Source organism: Rhinopithecus roxellana, chromosome 10 (assembly GCF_007565055.1).
Source record: "Rhinopithecus roxellana isolate Shanxi Qingling chromosome 10, ASM756505v1, whole genome shotgun sequence".
NCBI classification, from domain to species: Eukaryota; Metazoa; Chordata; class Mammalia; order Primates; family Cercopithecidae; genus Rhinopithecus; species Rhinopithecus roxellana.
Window position 1 is genome coordinate 8,049,800 of NC_044558.1, and position 18,181 is coordinate 8,067,980.

Sequence of the window (18,181 nt, forward strand, 5' to 3'; positions counted from 1 at the left end):
TACTTTGTACATATTTTATTTGATTTGATCTTCACGATGACCCAGTAGCAATTTACAGATGAGGAAGCTAAAACCAAAGTGTCCTGTCCAGGATCACACAGCTGGTGATGGAGCCAGGACTCAATTTGAAATTTCTTCCTTCCAATTCTTTCTTAACATAGACCCCCCCATCCTCAATACATGCACAGCACATGTGCACACGTGCACACACACACACACACACACGCACACACACACACGGGCGCACACACGTGTGCGCACACACGCACACGCACACACACATGCACGCACACACGCACACACATACATGCACACACGCACACATGCATGCACGCACACACATGCGCACACGCGCGCGCACACACATGCACACACACGCACACACATGCGCACACACGCGCACACGCATGCACGCACGCACACATGCGCACACACGCGCGCACATGTGCGCGCACACACATCATTATTGCTACTTGTATGGTGGAGTTCAACATGTTGTTGATAGTAACTCACCATCCCCTAAGGAGACAGACATAGTTTTGACTCCCGGTCCTGTTGTTTACTAGGGGTGTGTGTGTGTGTGTGTGTGTGTGTGTAAATAGACTTTTTTTTTTAGAGCTGTTTTAGGTTCTCAGCAAAATCAATCAGAAAGTACAGAGAGTTCTCCTCCATCACCCCAACTCACGGCCTCCCACACGGTCAACATCCCACAGCAGAGTGGTGCGTTTGTTGCAATCATTGAACCTACGTTGACACATCATTATCACCCAAAGTCCACAGTTTACATGAGCGTTCACCCTTGGCATGGTACATTCAGGGGGTGTTGACTAGCTGTGTTTTTGAGCAACTTACTTTGCTTCCTTTCTCCCTGTGAAGGTGGGGATCGCAGTACCTGTTTCAGAAAGATCACTATGAGAACTAAATTAAATCAGATCATGCATATCAAGCAAATTACCTGCCTGGCACAGAGTTAAAGAAACCAGTAAATGGAGCTAATGTTAATATTCATACGAATCCCTTCAGTCTGAGCCTGGCTGTGTAACTGCCGAATCTTCCCCTTGTTCTCCTTGATATCAGCCCAGAACCTCTTGTTTGTGCCTGGATGACTCTGCCAGAGATGATTTCTAGAAGTTCCTTAAAGATATTAGTCTGTGGGCTGGGCACGGTGGCTCACGCCTGCAATGCCAGCACTTTGGGCTGCCAAGGCGGGTGGATCACCTGAGGTCAGGAGTTCGAGATCAGCCTGGCCAACATGGTGAAACCACGTCTCTACTAAAAATACAAAAATTAGCTGGGCGTGGTGGCAGGTGCCTGTAATTCCAGCTACTCAGGAGGCCGAGGTGAGAGAATCGCTTGAACCCAGGAGGCGGAGGTTGCAGTGAGCCAAGATCGTGCCATTGCACTCCAGCCTGGGCAACAAGAGCGAAACTCTGTATCAAGAAAAAAAAAATATATATATATATACACACACACACACACACACACACACACACACACACACACACATTAGCCTGTGAAGATTTACTGTGCTGCTAAGAGGAACTTAATGTTTGGTTCTTGGGGAAAGAACTGTTAGGCAAGCAGGTATGCAATAGATGTAGGTTCACAGAATGAACCCTTATGGTGGGCTGCGGGACAAAAAAAGTTTCCAATTTGGACCCCTCACGAAGAGAAACAGAAGGGGAAGAGAAAGTACAGAAGGGAACAATCAAAGTGTGGGGGCGAGCCGCTGCTTTTAGCCACGGCGAAGGTGAAATCAAGAAACTTTTTTCAGTGGGGTTTGTCGAAGAAGACCTTCAATACTGTGAACTATGGAATATGCAAAATGAGAACTATCTTGTGCGTTTCTATCTCCTTCTCCTTCATGCCGTTTACCTTCAGGTGCCTACACAGGGTGGCTGGAGGAAATTAAAAGGAGCAGAGCTTCCAGCATTTTTGCGTGTGTGAACAACCCTGGTGAAAAGATTTTGTGCCAACGGTTCTTGGTTGCTCCTCTGACAACCAGTTCCTTCCCCTGCTGTTCTTACAGCGTTCAGAGTCTGCACAACAGTATTGACGTCACTGTTTCACATGCAACTGTAAGCATGCATCTGTAAGCCCTTTGAGAACAGGGGTTGTGGATTCCACTTCTGAAACTCCCATAGCAGTAAGCCCTGTGCAGATAGCACATAGTAATTGATACGGGGCTTCTGAGGGGGGCCCCCTTCTGCACAGTGTAGTGGTAGGTCTCCAACTCAAGTCAGATGCCCACGAGATTCTTGTTAGAAAAACTGTGGGTAACTCAGACCCAAGAGAGTGGGGTGCAAAAATGGAAGTGCAGTTTCCTGAGCGTTGTCATAATGTGACATTGACTGTTGTGTGATCTTACGTGAGTCATTTCCTTCCCACCTGCTACCTTGGTTTCACTCATATGCACAATGAGAACAATTTTGTAAAGGCACATGCATATATTCACTTTTTTTCCTGATTAGAAAAGTAAGATATTTTTCTTGAAGAAAATATAGAATATACAGAAGAATGTGTGAGAAATAAAAGTCCCCACTTAAAGCCACCTAGAGGCCAGGCACAGTGGCTCACGTCTGTAATCCCAGCATTTTAGGAGGTCGAGGTGGGTGGATCACTTGAGTCCAGGAGTTCCAGACCAGCCTGGGCAACATGGCACAATCCTGTCTCTACAAAAAATATAAAAATTAGCCGGACGTGGTGGCGCATGCCTAGTTCCAGCTACCTGGGAGGCAGAGCTGCAGTGAGCCAAGCTTGTGCCACTGCACTACAGCCTCAGAGACACAGCGAATCCCACTCCTACCGCAGAAAAACACAAAAGGAAAAAGAAAACCATCCAGAGATTAAACATTGTTTACATTTTGGTTTATTGCTTTTTGTTTTTATTTATTTCTATTAAACATTTGATGTAGGCCAGGCGCGGTGGCTCACACCTATAATCCCAGCACTTTGGGAGGCTGAGGTGGGTGGATCATTTGAGGTCAGGAATTTGAGACCAGCCTGGCCAACATGGTGAAACCCTGCCTGTACTAAAAATACAAAAATGAGCCAGGCCTGATGGCGGGCGCCCATAGTCCCAGCCACTCGGGAGGCTGAGGCGGGAGAATGGCGTGAACCTAGAAGTGGAGGTTGCAGGGAGCCAAGAGTGTGTCACCGCACTCCAGCCACAGTGACAGAGCAAGACTCTGTCAGGGAGCCAAGAGCGTGCCACCGCACTCCAGCCACAGTGACAGAGCAAGACTCTGTCTCAAAAAAAAATTGATGTAATTGGTTTATTGCTTTTTAATCTTTTCTCTGTGTGTGTGCCATGTGTGTAATGTGTGGAGTCCGACGCAAAATGAAAACCTAGGCCCTCTGTTCCCAAATTATGAAGAACTTCAAGAAGGCAACAGCAGAGCGTTGAACCCAGTCTGGAGTCCTGTTTGACGGAGTGGTCACGTGCCCATGAAGCAGGCTCTTTATGTTCCCTACTTAGAATAATAAGATCATTTACTGAGGGTTCTCTGTGTGTCAAGTGTTTCATTTAATTACTTATAATTGAATTCGGTTTATCTGATATAAATACAATTCCTCGCCCTCCCCATTTTCGCAGATAAAACAACTGGGGATCAGAAAGTTTAAGTAGCTTGCTCAAGTTCATACAGCCAGTCAGGGCAGAGACAATATTCACACCTGAGTCTTTCTGGCTTCAGGTCTGTGCTTTTTCCATTGGAGTCCATTCCCTCGCATACTAACTTTTATAAATTCATTTAAAAATTATTAATAAAGTTGAGATTATACTACACATAAAATCTTATATTGCATTCTTTTTCATTTTATATCACGGTTGTTTTTTCTTCCTCTGTCATTAAATAGAGGAGAAAAACTGTGGCTGTTTATGAGAAAGAGTGAAGTCATAAATGACAAAGCACTGAGAAGAATTTCATTGCAAGATTAGATTAAATACAAAATATCAGTGAGCCAAAGCAGGAGCATGTGGCAAGGCCTAGGCTGCTGTGTGTAACCCACATGCCCCAACTGATAAATAGAAAATAAACATCTCACTCTCCCTGCTCTGAACATCCTCCACATTGAAGAGGATATCTTTGCAGATCCCCAACAGTCAAGAAGATTTCTGTCCAATTTTACTTTCCACAAAAGTAAAAGTTTCACTGCAAAATGAAAGCAATGGGTTCTTTTTCGAGCATAAATAATATTATATAGAACATAATTTTCAACCTCCTCCTTACATACACACACACACACACACACACACACACACACACACACACACGCTCAGGTACCCTTATGGGGCTGTGTATTCCCGTCGTCCTTGGCAAGCACCGAGTTACATATGAAAAAGAGCCAGTCCTGAAGGTAATATTAAAAATGTTACTATACACCACTGCCGAGTTTGGGAAATTGACTTAACCTCTCTAAGTCTGAGGAGCCACATGTGTAAAATAGAGGCTCATAAGAGCTACCTCAACAGAATGAGGAAAGAACCTAGCAGGTAGGCTTTACCTAAAGCTGGGATTTCAAAGCCAAGAGTCAGGCTTAGGTTACTGCGAATTAGATTCTCTTTGTAGGCCTTAATTCCTCAATGAAAACCACAACCATGGTTAGGGTCCCTGGGATCGAGGGTCGAGGAACCAGGGGAGAAGAGGAGTAAGGCCTATTCCTGTACCCATCTCCTTTTGTTTGTCGCAGTTCTTATTTTCTAGGGAACTGTGGTTAAAAGGAAGGCAGAGTACAGCTACCTCTTAGGGAGAGAAAAAACCTAAACACAATCCGCAGCTTTCGAGGTGTACGTGGGAGAGAACAGTAAGGTAGTGATTTGCCCCTGAAGTCAACTGAGTCTTGGGGAATTTAAGCAGCTAAAGGGACACAAATGTCAGGCCACAGAAAGTGAGGGCCGTGGGGGCAGGAAAAAAAATCCCTCTTCATTTGATGCTAAGTTTCCACCTATCAAAATGCATCTTTCTAGATGACTTGCTGCCCTTTGCTCGCAAGCTCGCAAGCTCTCCCAACGTTGTGCAAAGAGATTTAATAAGAAATAGCAGGCTGGGCACGGTGGCTCAGGCCTGTCATCCCAGCACTTTGGGAGACCAAGGCAAAAGGATCACTTGAGCCCAGGAGTTTGAAACCAGCCTGGGCGACATTGCAAGACCCCGTCGCTACAAAAAAAAGCAAATAAAAATAATTAGCTGAGCATGGTGGTAAATTATAGTGAGCTATGATTATGCCACTGCACTCCAAGCTGGGTGACAGAGCAAGACCTTGTCTCTAAAAAAAAAAGAGAAAGCCGGGAACGGTGGCTCACAGCGCCCAGCACTTCCGGAGCACATTGGGAGGCCGAGGCAGGAAGATCACCTGAGGTCGGGAGTTTAAGACCAGCCTGACCAACATGGAGAAACCCTGTCTCTACTAAAAATACAAAAATTAGCCAGACGTGGTGGCACATGTTTGTAATCCCAGCTACTCAGGAGGCTGAGGCAGGAGAATCACTTGAACCCAGGAGGCAGAAGTTGTGGTGAGCTGAGATCGGGTCATTGCACTCCAGCCTGGACAACAAAAGTGGATCTCTGTCTCAAAAAAGAAAAAGAAAAAGAGGGCCAAGTGCAGTGGCTCATGCCTGTAATCCCAGTACTTTGGGAGGCCGAGGCGGACAGATCACAAGGTCAAGAGTTCGAGACCAGCCTGGCCAACATGGTGAAACCCCACCTTTACTAAGAATACAAAAATTAGCCAGACGTGGTGGTACGTGCCTGTCATCCCAGCTACTCGAGAGACTGAGGCAGGAGAATCGCTTGAACCTGGGAGGCGGAGCTTGCAGTGAGCCAAGATCCTGCCACTGAACTCCAGCCTGGGCAAGAGAGCAAGACTCCATTTCAAAAAAAAAAAAAAAAGAAAAGAAAAGAAAAAGAAAAGAAATAAATAACATGATTAGATTTTAGATATATACAGTGCATGTACAGTGTCCCCCCAAATCTCTCCCCTGAGGCCCAGCAGGGACATAACCCCAGGTCACTCACAGTGAATGAGGCAGGGATGGCAATGGGTGGGCCCCTGTGTTTGGAGGCTCTGGCGCTGTTCTCTCGCGTGCTCACCTCCCACCGTGCCCCAGCCTGGAGTTTTTTCTCTTTCTGCTCTTTAGTAGCACTCCTCCGGTGCCCTTTTCTCTCTCCCTTTTTTTACCTTCTTCAAGAGGCTGAGGTCAAGCCCTTTTCTCGTTAAGACTAAGTAACCTACGGACAGAACCTCTGTGTTCCCCAAATGTGTTCCTATAATGTCATCACATATGGGTCACAGGACAACCCTGCATGCCCCTTTATTTCACACACCAGGCTGTGCCAAGAGCTCATGACCAAACACTAGCAAAGGGCAGAGCCACGGCTTCCACACGAGTCTTGGCCATCAAATCTCCCTGTATTCTTTCCTCTGTTCCTGGCTGCCTGGCTCCCCCAGGCACACACAACTCCTATTCCAGGACACCCTTGAACGTGGCCAAGCCTCCCTCTTCCTTCGTCCTCCATTCTGTTCCTCCCCTTCCATCACCATTTCTTCCTCTTTATACTTTTCATTCACAGCATTTGGCGACTTCCTCCCCCATTTTCTACGTAAAGCTTTAGTTTTCTAGCACTTTCAACCTGACTTTGAAAAGCTTGCAAATGGGAAAGACCCTTATAGTTTTCTGCCTGGGATTTTTCCCCACGCCTTTTACTGCTTGAGAAACTGAGAATCCTTATAATCACAGTGGGTTACATTTTGGTTTTGCTTCTCATTATGATTTTTGAATTATTAATATAGTGTAAGTCCATTATAGAATAGTTGGAGAATAGAGAAGGGAAAACAATACCGTAAATACCATAATATAATGTCAACCAACACCCCTGCACTTAGTCTATTTTAAGAATGATGTTTTAAGAAGAAATTGACTCTCCACTTACTCCTATAATTACCGCACTATTTTTGCACTTAGAATGTCTTTTCAGCTCATGGGTCCTTTCCAAGACACTAGTCAATTCATGAGCACAGGGTACCATTGACTGCTCAGCCGTGGTCTATTAGAGAGCCACAAATTCAGTTTCATTTAAGGAACTAATCAACTTGTTTTAAACACTTCTATTGCCTGCTAGGTCAAAGAAGGCCTCTATGAGAAGAGCATTTGGACTGGCTGATCTTTGGATAACAATAACCGTGCTTAACCAACACAACCTTGTCCAGATCTAGCTATTCAAATATTCCTTGCAATGTAGGCAAGTACAGAATACACCCTCTGTTCGTGGAGGGGGTTACTTAGGGATAGAAGGAATATCTAAAATCAGTCTATATAGACAGAGACTCTTGAGCCCAGGATTTTGTCCTCAGCCTGGGCAACACAGCAAGACCCCGTCTCTATAAACAAACAAACAAAAAACAACAAAAGAAAACGTTTTTAAAATAAAAAAATGAAATAAAAGAATATATAGACTCATTTTATATAGTCCTTCTATCCCTAAGTAACCCCTGCCATGAACAGAGGATGTATTCTGTACTTGCCTACATTGTAAGAAATGTTTGAATGGCTAGATCTGGACAAGGTTGTGTTGGGTTAAACACAGTCCTGAGCTCAGGAGTTCAAGACCAACCTGGGCAACATGGCAAAACCTCGTCTCTACAAAAAATACAAAAATTAGCCACGTGTGGTGGTGTAATGCCTGGAGTCCCAGATACTTGAGAGGCCGAGGCAGGAGAATTGCTTGAGCCTGGGAGGTGGAGGTTGCAGTGAGTCCAGATCACCACTGCACTCCAGTCTGGGCAACAGAGTGTGGAGATCTGTCTCAAAAACAACAGAAAGAATGGTTGGTGGTTGTGGTTGATGTGTAGGGGGAGGGTATACCAGAATCACCTGGAGATGGCCACACGTGTAACAGATGAAGCGTTAGATTCAAAAGGTACAAAAAGCTAATAAAGAGCTGGGCGCGGCGGCTCAAGCCTGTAATCCCACCACTTTGGGAGGCCGAGGCAGGTGGATAACCTGAGGTCAGGAGTTCAAGACCAGCCTGGCCAACATGGTGAAATCCCGTCTCTAGTAAAAACACAAAAATTAGCTGGGCATGGTGGTGGATGCCTATAATCCCAACTACTCAGAAGGCTGAGGCAGGAGAATCGCTTGAACCCGGCAGGCAGAGGTTGCAGTGAGTCAAGATCATGCCATTGCACTCCAGCCTGGACAACAAGAGTGAAATTCTGTCTCAAAAAAAAAAAAAAAAAAAGCCTACTAAAACTCAATAGGAAAAACATAAACAGCCCAGCAGAGAAATGGGCAAAGAATTTGAACAGTACTGTGCAGAAAAAGAAACTCAATGGACAAATGTGAAAACAGGCTCCACTCACTAGCAACCGGGGACACGCAATTTAAAAACAACAATAAGCTGGGCGCGGTGGCTCACGCCTGTAATCCCAGCACTTTGGGAGGCCGAGACAGGCGGATCACGAGGTCAGGAGATCGAGACCATCCTGGCGAACACGGTGAAACCCCGTCTCTACTAAAAAATACAAAAAACTAGCCGGGCGAGGTGGCGGCGCCTGTAGTCCCAGCTACTCGGGAGGCTGAGGCAGGAGAATGGCGTGAACCCGGGAGGCGGAGCTTGCAGTGAGCTGAGATCCGGCCACTGCACTCCAGCCTGGGCAGCAGAGCAAGACTCCGTCTCAAAAAAAAAAAAAAAAAAAAAAACAACAATAAGATACAATTTCACACCCATGGAACCGGCCAAAAGTAAATGTTTGACAATAGCACATGTTGGCAAAGATGTATGAAAATGAGAACTCTCATGCTCATCTGGCCGAAGTGTAAAGGACAAGGTCATTTGTGAGAATAACTTGACAACATCTAGAAAACTTGAAAATGTCCATAGTCTAAGACCTTGCAATCCACTTCTAGGTCATATTCAAATCAGCTTTTCTCAACTGAGATTCTTCTTCTGAACCATAGAAAACAGAAAATTATTTGAATGATTATTTTCCTCAACTCTCCCAAGGATGGTACATAACTAGTATCATTCTAGATACACAGGAGAAAAGTTAATTATTACATACAGTGGTTGCATTATGACATTAGAGTTTGTCTTGTTAAACCCAGTTAAGAAAAACCGCAAGGGAATCTCCCAAACATATTTATAATGCCTCACTACTAGTAATAATAAAAAAAATTGGAGGCCGGACATGGTGGCTCATGCCTGTAATCCCAGCACTTTGGGAGGCTGAGGTGGGCGGATCACGAGGTCAGGAGATCAAGACCAGCCTGGTCAACATGGTGAAATCCCATCTCTACTAAAGATACAAAAAAAATTAGGCAGGTGTGGTGGGGCACACCTGTAATCCCAGCTACTCGGGAGGCTGAGGCAGGAGAATCACTTGAACCTGGGAGGTGGAGGTTACAGTGAGCCAAGATTGCGCCACTGCACTCCAGCCTGGGCAACAGGGTGAAACTCCATCTCAAAAAAAAAAAAAAAAGGAAATACTTTGTTCATTTGTAGGAGAATAGACAAATAAATCACAGTATATTTCTATTTATTTATTTATTATTATTATTATTTTTTGAGATGGAGTCTCACTCTGCCACCCAGACTGGAGTGCAGTGGCGCGATCTTGGCTCACTGCAAGCTCCGCCTCCCGGGTTCACGCCATTCTCCTGCCTCAGCCTCACGAGCAAGCTGGGACTACAGGCGCCCGCCACCACACCCGACTAATTTTTTTGTATTTTTAGTAGAGACGGGGTTTCACCGTGTTCGCCAGGATGGTCTCGACCTCCTGACCTCATGATCCGCCCGACTCGGCCTCCCAACACAGTATATTTCTAATGTGGAATATTCTATATAATAGTTTAAATCAGTGAACTAGATCTGTATGATTCAGCATTGATAAATCCTGAAAATAAAATATTGACTCAAAATGGTACAACATTATAAAAGGATGATCCCATAACAAATATTTTATAAAATATGCAAATGAATACCATATATTACAGTGTATTTGTAGTGAAAATATAAAATAGGGTTTAGATACACATCACATTCATGTGGCTTCTTCTAGTGGGAGAGGGAAGTCATTAGATTCTCTTTAAGAATCTTTCTGGCCAGGCGCAGTGGCTCACGCCTGTAATCCCAGCACTTCGGGAGGCCGAGGCGGACGGATCACAAGGTCAGGAGATCGAGACCATCCTGGCCAACACGGTGAAACCCTGTCTCTATTAAAATACAAAAAAAAAAAAAAATTAGCCATGCATGGTGGCGTGTGCCTGTAGTCACAGCTACTCAGGAGGCCGAGACAGGGGAATCGCCTGAACCCGGGAGGTGGAGATTGCAGTGAGCCGAGATCGCGCCATTGCACTCCAGCCTGGCGACAGAGCAAGACTCCATCTCAAAAAAAAAAAAAAAAAAAAAAAAAAAAAAAAAAAAAATCTTCTGGATTTCCTTCCAGTACATGGTAGGATTATATGTCCTTACATTCTTTGAAGTTAGGCACAACCATATGACTTACTGTGGCCAATAAAATGTAACTGGAAGTGTCACTTTTGGGTGGAAGATCTAAGAACGATACGCACAGTTTGCCGAGCTCTTCCCTTTGCTGCAGTGATCATCAATGTTTCAGATTTCCGTGTTTCAGTCCACTTCATCCTCTGGGTCCTCGAGTGAAGACAGTGTACGACAGTTTCCAAATGAGCCACCATGAGCGTGAGGCATGACTGAGAAATGGACCTCTGTCTCCTTAAGCCACTGAAATTTTGGGAGTATATGTTTGTTAACTGTAGCATGGCTAGCCCATCACATTGATACAGAGATTTCAATTTTATCTGTAATGTTTCATTCCTTCTTTTTATTTTTAAGGTCTAGAGAACATATGACTAAGTGTTAACATTTGTTCATTTTGAATGGACAGTGCTGAGTCTTATATTATCCTCATTCTTTTTAGACTTTTGTGATTAAAGTCTCTGGAATTGGCTGGGCATGGTGGCTCATGCCTGTAATCCCAGCACTTTGGGAGGCAGAGATGGGCAGATTGCCTGAGGTCAGGAGATCGAGACCAGCCTGGCCAACATGGTGAAACCCCATCTCTATTAAAAATACAAAAATTAGCTGGGCGTGGTGGCAGATGCCTGTAATCCCAGCTACTCGGGAGGCTGAGGCAAGAGAATTGCTTGAACCCGGGAGGCAGAGGTTGAAGTGAGCCGAGATGGCACCACTGCACTCCAGCCTGGGCAACAAAGTGAGACTCTGTCTCAAACAAAAACAAAAACAAAACAAACAACAACAACAAAACAATTCTGATATGCATGTTCTTCCTTTTAAGCCATCTCAAACCTCTTCAGAAAACAGAAGTGATACAATGTGAATCCTCCATCACATCATCCCCTTTTCAGGTCCTCTGCACTGACGGTGCCTCCTTTCTCCTACAGCAAGGGGACCTCTACCGCAGGAGAGACCTGCTCGTCAGTCCTTAGCATGGCCACTGTGCTACATCCAAGCCCAGTGTGAGCAGGGTGAGCCTGTGACGTGGGATTGGTGCTGACCTCTCACATGGGTATAATAAAGGAGTGCTGTCTGCGGAAATAAACCTTTGTGTCTACTTCATATTTGTAAAACAGATGCTTCCATGACTTCCTTTTCTTCCCACACAGTATTTTATATTAAATATCTAAATGAGAAACACAGAGTCAAGATCATTCAAATGGCTCAGCAATACACCTCATCTATAAATCAAAGCAAAGGAACACTTCACTAGTGAAAACCAGTCTGTGCCAGGAGACAGGATACTTCTCTCCTATTTGTGGGTGTGCTACTGTCCTGCCATGTGATCTGGCCTCTGTAGGACTTGGCGTCCTTTTTGTATAACATGACATTTCTCCTAACACTAACTTTCTATTAATACTTACATTTTAAAATTAGAAGTGACTATTTTCTTGTATTATTTTAAGTTTTTAATCTCAAAATTAAAAACAAAAGAAAAATTACAAATTAAAAAAATAACTTGGCGGGGGCCAGTGGCTCATGCCTGTAATGCCAGCACTTTGGGAGGCCAAGGCGGGTGGATCACCTGAGGTCAGGAGTTCAAGACCAGCCTGACCAACATGGAGAAAACTACTAAAAATACAAAATTAGCCGGGTATTGTGGTGTGCGCTTGTAATCCCAGCTACTTGGGAAGCTGAGGCAGGAGAATCGCTTGAACCCGGGAGGTGGAGGTTGCAATGAGCCGAGATAGCACCGTTGTATTCCAGCCTGGGCAACAAGAGTGAAACTCCATCTCAAAAATAAAATAAAGTAACTTAAAAACCAAATAGAGTTAAAATATTACACATTAGTAAGCATGTGATCAAAGGCAGGCAGTTGCCCAGGCATGTAGCAACAGGTGACACAGGAATGGAATCTTAGTTCCCAGGGTGGGGCTAGGGTAACACAGGGGTAGGATGATTTCAGACACAGGATTTGTTTTTGGTTTTGGATTTGTTTCGGCATTCCAGAAGCAGCTTTCTTTTATAACATAAAGAAATTAGAAAAGTAGTTTTCAAGCCAGTATGATCAACGAAGACACTATTTCCCAAACTAGTGCTCTGAGGAGCACTATCGTCAGAGTTCCTAAGTGGGTACACTTAGTGGTCAGATTTGGAAAATGATGTATGCTCTTTCTCTTGGAGAATCATCATGCATATTATCTTATGAAAGACTGAGAAATCCTACAGAAAAAAAAACCCACCTATTTTAACTTTGTTTAATCCAGCATTCACAAATTTATCTGTGCATGGATCAGTTTTTTGCTCACTTCCATTACCACCTTCCACGTCAACACGGGGAGCGCTGCGCTAAGACAACATCGCTAAGACAACATCGTGGCCTGTGAAGCCACAGGCTCTTGTGTGTGTTTCTGCCACGGCATTGCTGAGTAACTGGGTCAGCCCTCTACTGGGGTCTTGATTTCTCCACCTGAAAAATGAGGAAGATAACACTTGTCCACACTTCATAGAGATGAGCTAGATAATGTCCATGAGGGCTTTGAACCTTTAAAGCAGGTTCTATAGAAACAATGTTATTATCTCAACCACATAAAGCACGATGGGATAATAAGTCACATCGTTAGGTTCTATTATACACACCCGGTCCTAGCAGGTGCTGCACACTTACCTGTCTGTCCTGGTCCCTGAGGGCTGTATATAAATTCCATAGACTCCAGTAAGCAAAGCCATTTCATGCTGGTTCCTGTTTCAAACAGACCGAAAAGGCAAGAAAGGAAATAAAGAGAAACAGACCAAGTGAAGAAAGAGAGAGTGCAGGAACAACAACAATGGTTAACATTGACTGAGTACTTACTAGGTGTTACGCATATGCCAGGCAGTTGAAACACAGTGTTTAAGTCATCCCATCGAGGGCTGGGTGCAGTGGCTCATGTCTGTAATTCCAGTACTTGGAAGGTCGACGCAGGAGGATCATTTGAGCCCAGGAGTTCGAGACCAGCCTGAGCAATATAGTGAGACGCACATCTACACACACAGACACACACACAAATTGACCCATCTAGCCCTCACCAAAATCCTAAGGAAGACACAATTATTATGACCCAATTGGAGGTTAGAGAGTGTGTCTTGCCCAAGGACATACAAGTATTACCTGAACAGGCCTGCCTGATTCCAAAGCCTGTATGGCATTGTTTCCTAAGGTGGTACACATAAAATGATCTTAGGTGGTAAAAAACAATTATTTTAATAGTTTTGCATTTTAATGTATATGTGAAAAAATATAATATGTATTGCAAAGCCATGGTTTCATTCAAAAATATCATGGGCGAAGATAAGAAAATAATAAAGTCTAATTAAGAAAATAATAGTACAACTGATGTGTGGAAATGTCAAAAATCATGAACGTGGTGTGCTAGTGAATGACGCTGGGGAATCATTGCAACGCATCCTTCTACCTTCCAAACACCTTCTACCTCCCAAAAAAGAGAAGGTAAGTCAAAGCCCAGTTAGAGTCACCTTAACAAGGCTGTTTGTTTTGTTTTGACTCTCCCTCTGTCATCCAGGCTGGAGGGCAGTGGCGTGATCATAGCTCATTGTAGCCTTGAACTCCTGGGCTCAAGGGATCCTCCTCCCTCAGCCTCCTGAGTAGCTGGGATCGCAGGCCCGCACCGCCACGCCCGGCAGACTCACATTAACAAGGCTTTAAGCTTGCTTCTGTCTCCTCTAGGCTCAAGTGCAAGAGAGGAAATGAAGTTCAGTGAAGGTGAAGGTTGGCAACGGTTGCTATGTTTATCTGCAGTGGGGAGGTGGGGGCAGAGAGGCATATCTGTGATTGTGAGATCTGATTCACAGAAAATCACAGACTGACAAGCACCATCTCCTACAGAGAAGGAAACGATATCTTTAAGTTCTTGGCAACCCTCTCCCTGACCTTCCAACTGTGCGCAGCTGCCTGGTTCATCTCTCAGCTCTGTGGAGAAGGGGAGGGTCTTAGTGAAGACTTCTTGGTTGCAAAAGCAACCCACTCAATTAGTTCAAGTCAACCAGAAAAAAGAAAGGCTTTTGTAGATACTGGGTTTTGTATAGACCACAAAAAGATGGGAGCTGGAGTGGGAGTGAGGACCCACAGCTGCTGTTTGTTTTTTGGGCGTCTCTCATCTCTGCTCCTGTGAGGTTCTCCTTCATTCTTTCTGAGCTTCACCAGGCGTGACCATCTGGCCTAGCCTTACATCACTGCACAATTCTAGCCCTTACCAGACAAGGCACCGTGTTTCTTGGCCTCAATTCTAAGTTGCCATTAGCAAGTCAGATTGGCCCAGCTAGAGTCGGGGGTTCATTGCTGCACGGTGCATTATAGCGAGGTTAGGTCAAGGTGTAAGCAATTAACAGCCCTTCTGAAATCCAGCAGCCTCACCCTCGATGGTTCCTGTGTTTTTTTTTTTTTTAAAGGGCTGATCCTGTTTATTTGGCAGGAAAACTAGACAATCCAGCAGCCCAGGAGAGAAAGGTGGGCTTAATCCTCCTCCTCGTCGTCTCCAGCCCCGGCCCCACCCTGGCCCTGCTTGGCGTTCTTCCTCTTCACGCGGCCCAGGCGGCCACCCCCATAGGGAGAGCGCAGGGAGAAGTCCAGGCGGACAATGAAGGACGGGACATTCACCACCTGCTTGCGGACCCTGATGTGGCGCTGGCGGATCAGCACGCGAGCCTGGTGGATGGACTTGGCCAAGCCCAGCTTGAAGACTTGGGTCTGTAGGCGTCTCTCTAAGAAATCCTCGATCTGCAGGCCCAGGATGTAATCCAGCTTCATCTTGCCCTCATCCAGCACCCCAGTGCGGACCAGCCGCCGCAGCAGGGCCTTGCCCTCGAACAGACGCCGTGGGTCCTTCTCATCAAGCGTCAGCAGTCCCCGGGCGGCCTTGCGGATCTTGGCCAGGGTAAATTTGACCCTCCAGACCTCACGTTTGTTCCGGAGCCCATACTCGCCGATCCGCTTCAGCCCTTGGTGGAGACGAGATTTCTCAAAGGGTCTCCGCGGGGTCACGTAAGTTTTGCGACAAACCCAGCTCCGGGCCACCGGCATGTTGGCTCCGCTTACCCGTCTGCGCCTAGGCGCAAAACCCGGCCACGGAGAAAGAGGTTCCTGTGATTTTTAATAGGCAAGAGCTGGGTCAACTTCCCTGATACTGTGGCCAGTATAGTCCCAGCTTTCCTGCTGTTTCAGTACAGCAAGTTGCATTTGGACCTTTGAAATAGAGCATTGGGTTTCTTGCATCAGTAACAGTGCTGCTTTCATTCTACCCACTCTGGTCACCTTGAGTCTTGAAGACGATTGATGTTACAGGGCGATAAACGTAATCATTTGGCATAGAGAAAAAAGGGTTAAGAAGTTGTGCTGTCAGTAATGGTTGTGGAGTCCCCACTGGCACTGTGTGGGGGGCTGTGGGAACAGCTGAAGTGATGATGTTGATTATGATGCCAAAGATGATGGTAATAACAGTAAAAGAATTGAGACGGATGAGCCTCCTGAAAAAACATAAGAATACAATAGAGAAAAGGAACACAAATAATTAGATCTCCATGTAGTGAAAATAATCTTGAGTTAAAGACTCAAAGACTTGGGTTCTAGACGTGGCTTTGCCCCTTAACTACGTGAGTTAAGATCATTCACATAGCCATCTCACACTCATCACTTGGCTAGCTGTGGTCCACATCTGTAAAGATTGGAATGACTTTCTAAGCCAGAAATGTCTGGGATCCTACAGTCTATAATTTCTATGCCTGGAGGATAAAGTGGATCTTGGAATAAATGAGGTGATTAGAGCCAGGTGAGGATCAGTAAGGTCTGGTTTCCTAGGAGATGAGTCTTCAAGAGAGATTCAAAAGGCGTGAGGACAGCCTTTGGTGTGCAAACCCTAAAGTATCTGAGAAAATCTCATTCAAGCCAGTCGCGGTGGCTCAGGCCTGTAATCCCGGCACTTTGGGAGGCCGAGGTGGGTGGATCATGAGGTCAAGAGTTCGAGACCAGCCTGACCAACACAGTGAAACTAGACTAAAAATACAAAAATTAGCCAGTCGTGGTGGTGTGCGTCTGTAATCCCAGCTACTCAGGAGGCTGAGGCAGGAGAACTGCTTGAACCCAGGAGGCAGAGGTTGCAGTGAGCCAAGATCGTACCACCACACTCCAGCCTGGGCAACACAGTGAGACTATGTCTCAAAAAAAAAAAAAAAAAAAAGAAAATCTCATTCCATTTAAAAAGTGTATTTTGCCAAGGTTAAGAATGCATCCGTGACACAGTCTCAGCCCAGGTGCTTAGGATAAAGCTTGCCTTTATACATTTTGGGGAGATATGAGACATCGGTCAATAAATGTAAGATTACATTGGTTTGACCTGGAAGGGTGGGACATTTCAAAATGGGGGGCTTCCAGGTTATAGGTAGATTTTAAGGTTTTCTGATTGGCAATTGGTCGAAGAGTTATTATCAATAGAAAGAAATGTCTAGGTTACAATAAGAGGTTGTGGAGACCAAGACTTCATCATGCAGATGAAGCCTCCAAGTAGCAGGCTTCGCAGAGAATAGATTACAAACGTTTCTTTTTAGACTAACAAGACTTAAGGTCTGTGTTAATGTTAATGCTGGTCAGCTTTTCCTGAATTCCAAAAGGGAGGAGCGTATATGAGGAATGTCAGACCCCCGCTTCCAATCATGGCCTGAACTAGTTTTTCAGGTTAACTTTGGAATGCACTTGGCCAAGAGGAGGGGTCCATTCAGATGGTTGGAGGGGGCCTTAGAATTTTATTTTTGATTACAGGCGGAGGGGAAAAGGCAAGGTCTAGGGTAGAAGACAGGGCCCACTATAATGGCTTGAGAGTACGCTGATCTAAAGGGTAAAAATCGAAAATGTAAGCAGAGAGTTAATTTGAGCCACGTTTAAGCACTGCAACTTGGAAGCATAGATTCAAGGTGCCCTGAATGTATGCTCTGATTAGCAGCAGTTACAAGTAAGTTTTTAAAGGAAAAGAAGAGACAAGTTCTGGAGTTGTTTATCAAGAAGTTACATTAAAATGATATAAGATATTCATTGGCTATACATTTTTCTTTGCCTCAAAAATTCCAGGAACATGAAGACAATGAGTGAAGCAGCTAGTCTGAAAACTATAGGGAAGAAAAGAAAGAACAGCATGTCTTCAAATAATCGCCCCTGGGTATGGGTGGGGGCATGTATGTGACTGAAGTCCCATACTCGCTTCTCTCTGGGACAGGTAAATTTTGCATACCTCACATAGCTCTGACTGCTCTGAGCTATTTTTCTTTTCCATTTCTCGCTTTTGATCAGAATTTTTCTCTTCTAAAAGTATTGATGATCAGCCGGCACGGTGGCTCATGCCCCGTAATCCCAGCACTTTGGGAGGCGGAGGAGGGTGGACCACCTGAGGTCGGGAGATCGAGACCATCCTGGCTAAGATAGTGAAACCTTGTCTCTACTAAACATAGAAAAAAGTAGCCAGGCGTGGTGGCACATGCCTGTAATCCCAACTACTTGGAAGGCTGAGGCAGGAGAATCACTTGAACCTGGGAGGCAGAAGTTATGGGATCGTGCCGAGATCGTGCCATTGCTGTCCAGCCTGAGTAACAAGAGCGAAACTCCATCTCAAAAAAAAAAAAGTGTTGATGATCAACATTTTAGATGTCTGTCCCACATCACC

General features: G+C 45.1%; 1 long non-coding RNA gene and 1 pseudogene across 3 annotated transcripts; both read right to left on the reverse strand.

The window, feature by feature from the left end:
- Positions 1–438: 438 nt before the first annotated feature.
- On the reverse strand, positions 439–13,679 carry LOC115900003. Of its 2 annotated transcripts, XR_004059674.1 has the most exons (5): positions 13,330–13,679; positions 13,144–13,218; positions 12,719–12,945; positions 10,571–10,742; positions 439–892 (listed from the first exon to the last, which is right to left on the reverse strand). It is a non-coding gene; the product is annotated as an uncharacterized LOC115900003 (long non-coding RNA). The 2 variants fall into 2 exon arrangements; XR_004059673.1 differs by lacking the exon at positions 439–892 and having other exon boundaries at positions 10,437–10,742.
- Positions 13,680–14,906: 1,227 nt separating this feature from the next.
- On the reverse strand, positions 14,907–15,605 carry LOC104662525 (annotated as a pseudogene). The gene has a single exon (XR_748005.2). The product of XR_748005.2 is annotated as a 40S ribosomal protein S9 pseudogene (transcript).
- Positions 15,606–18,181: the final 2,576 nt, after the last annotated feature.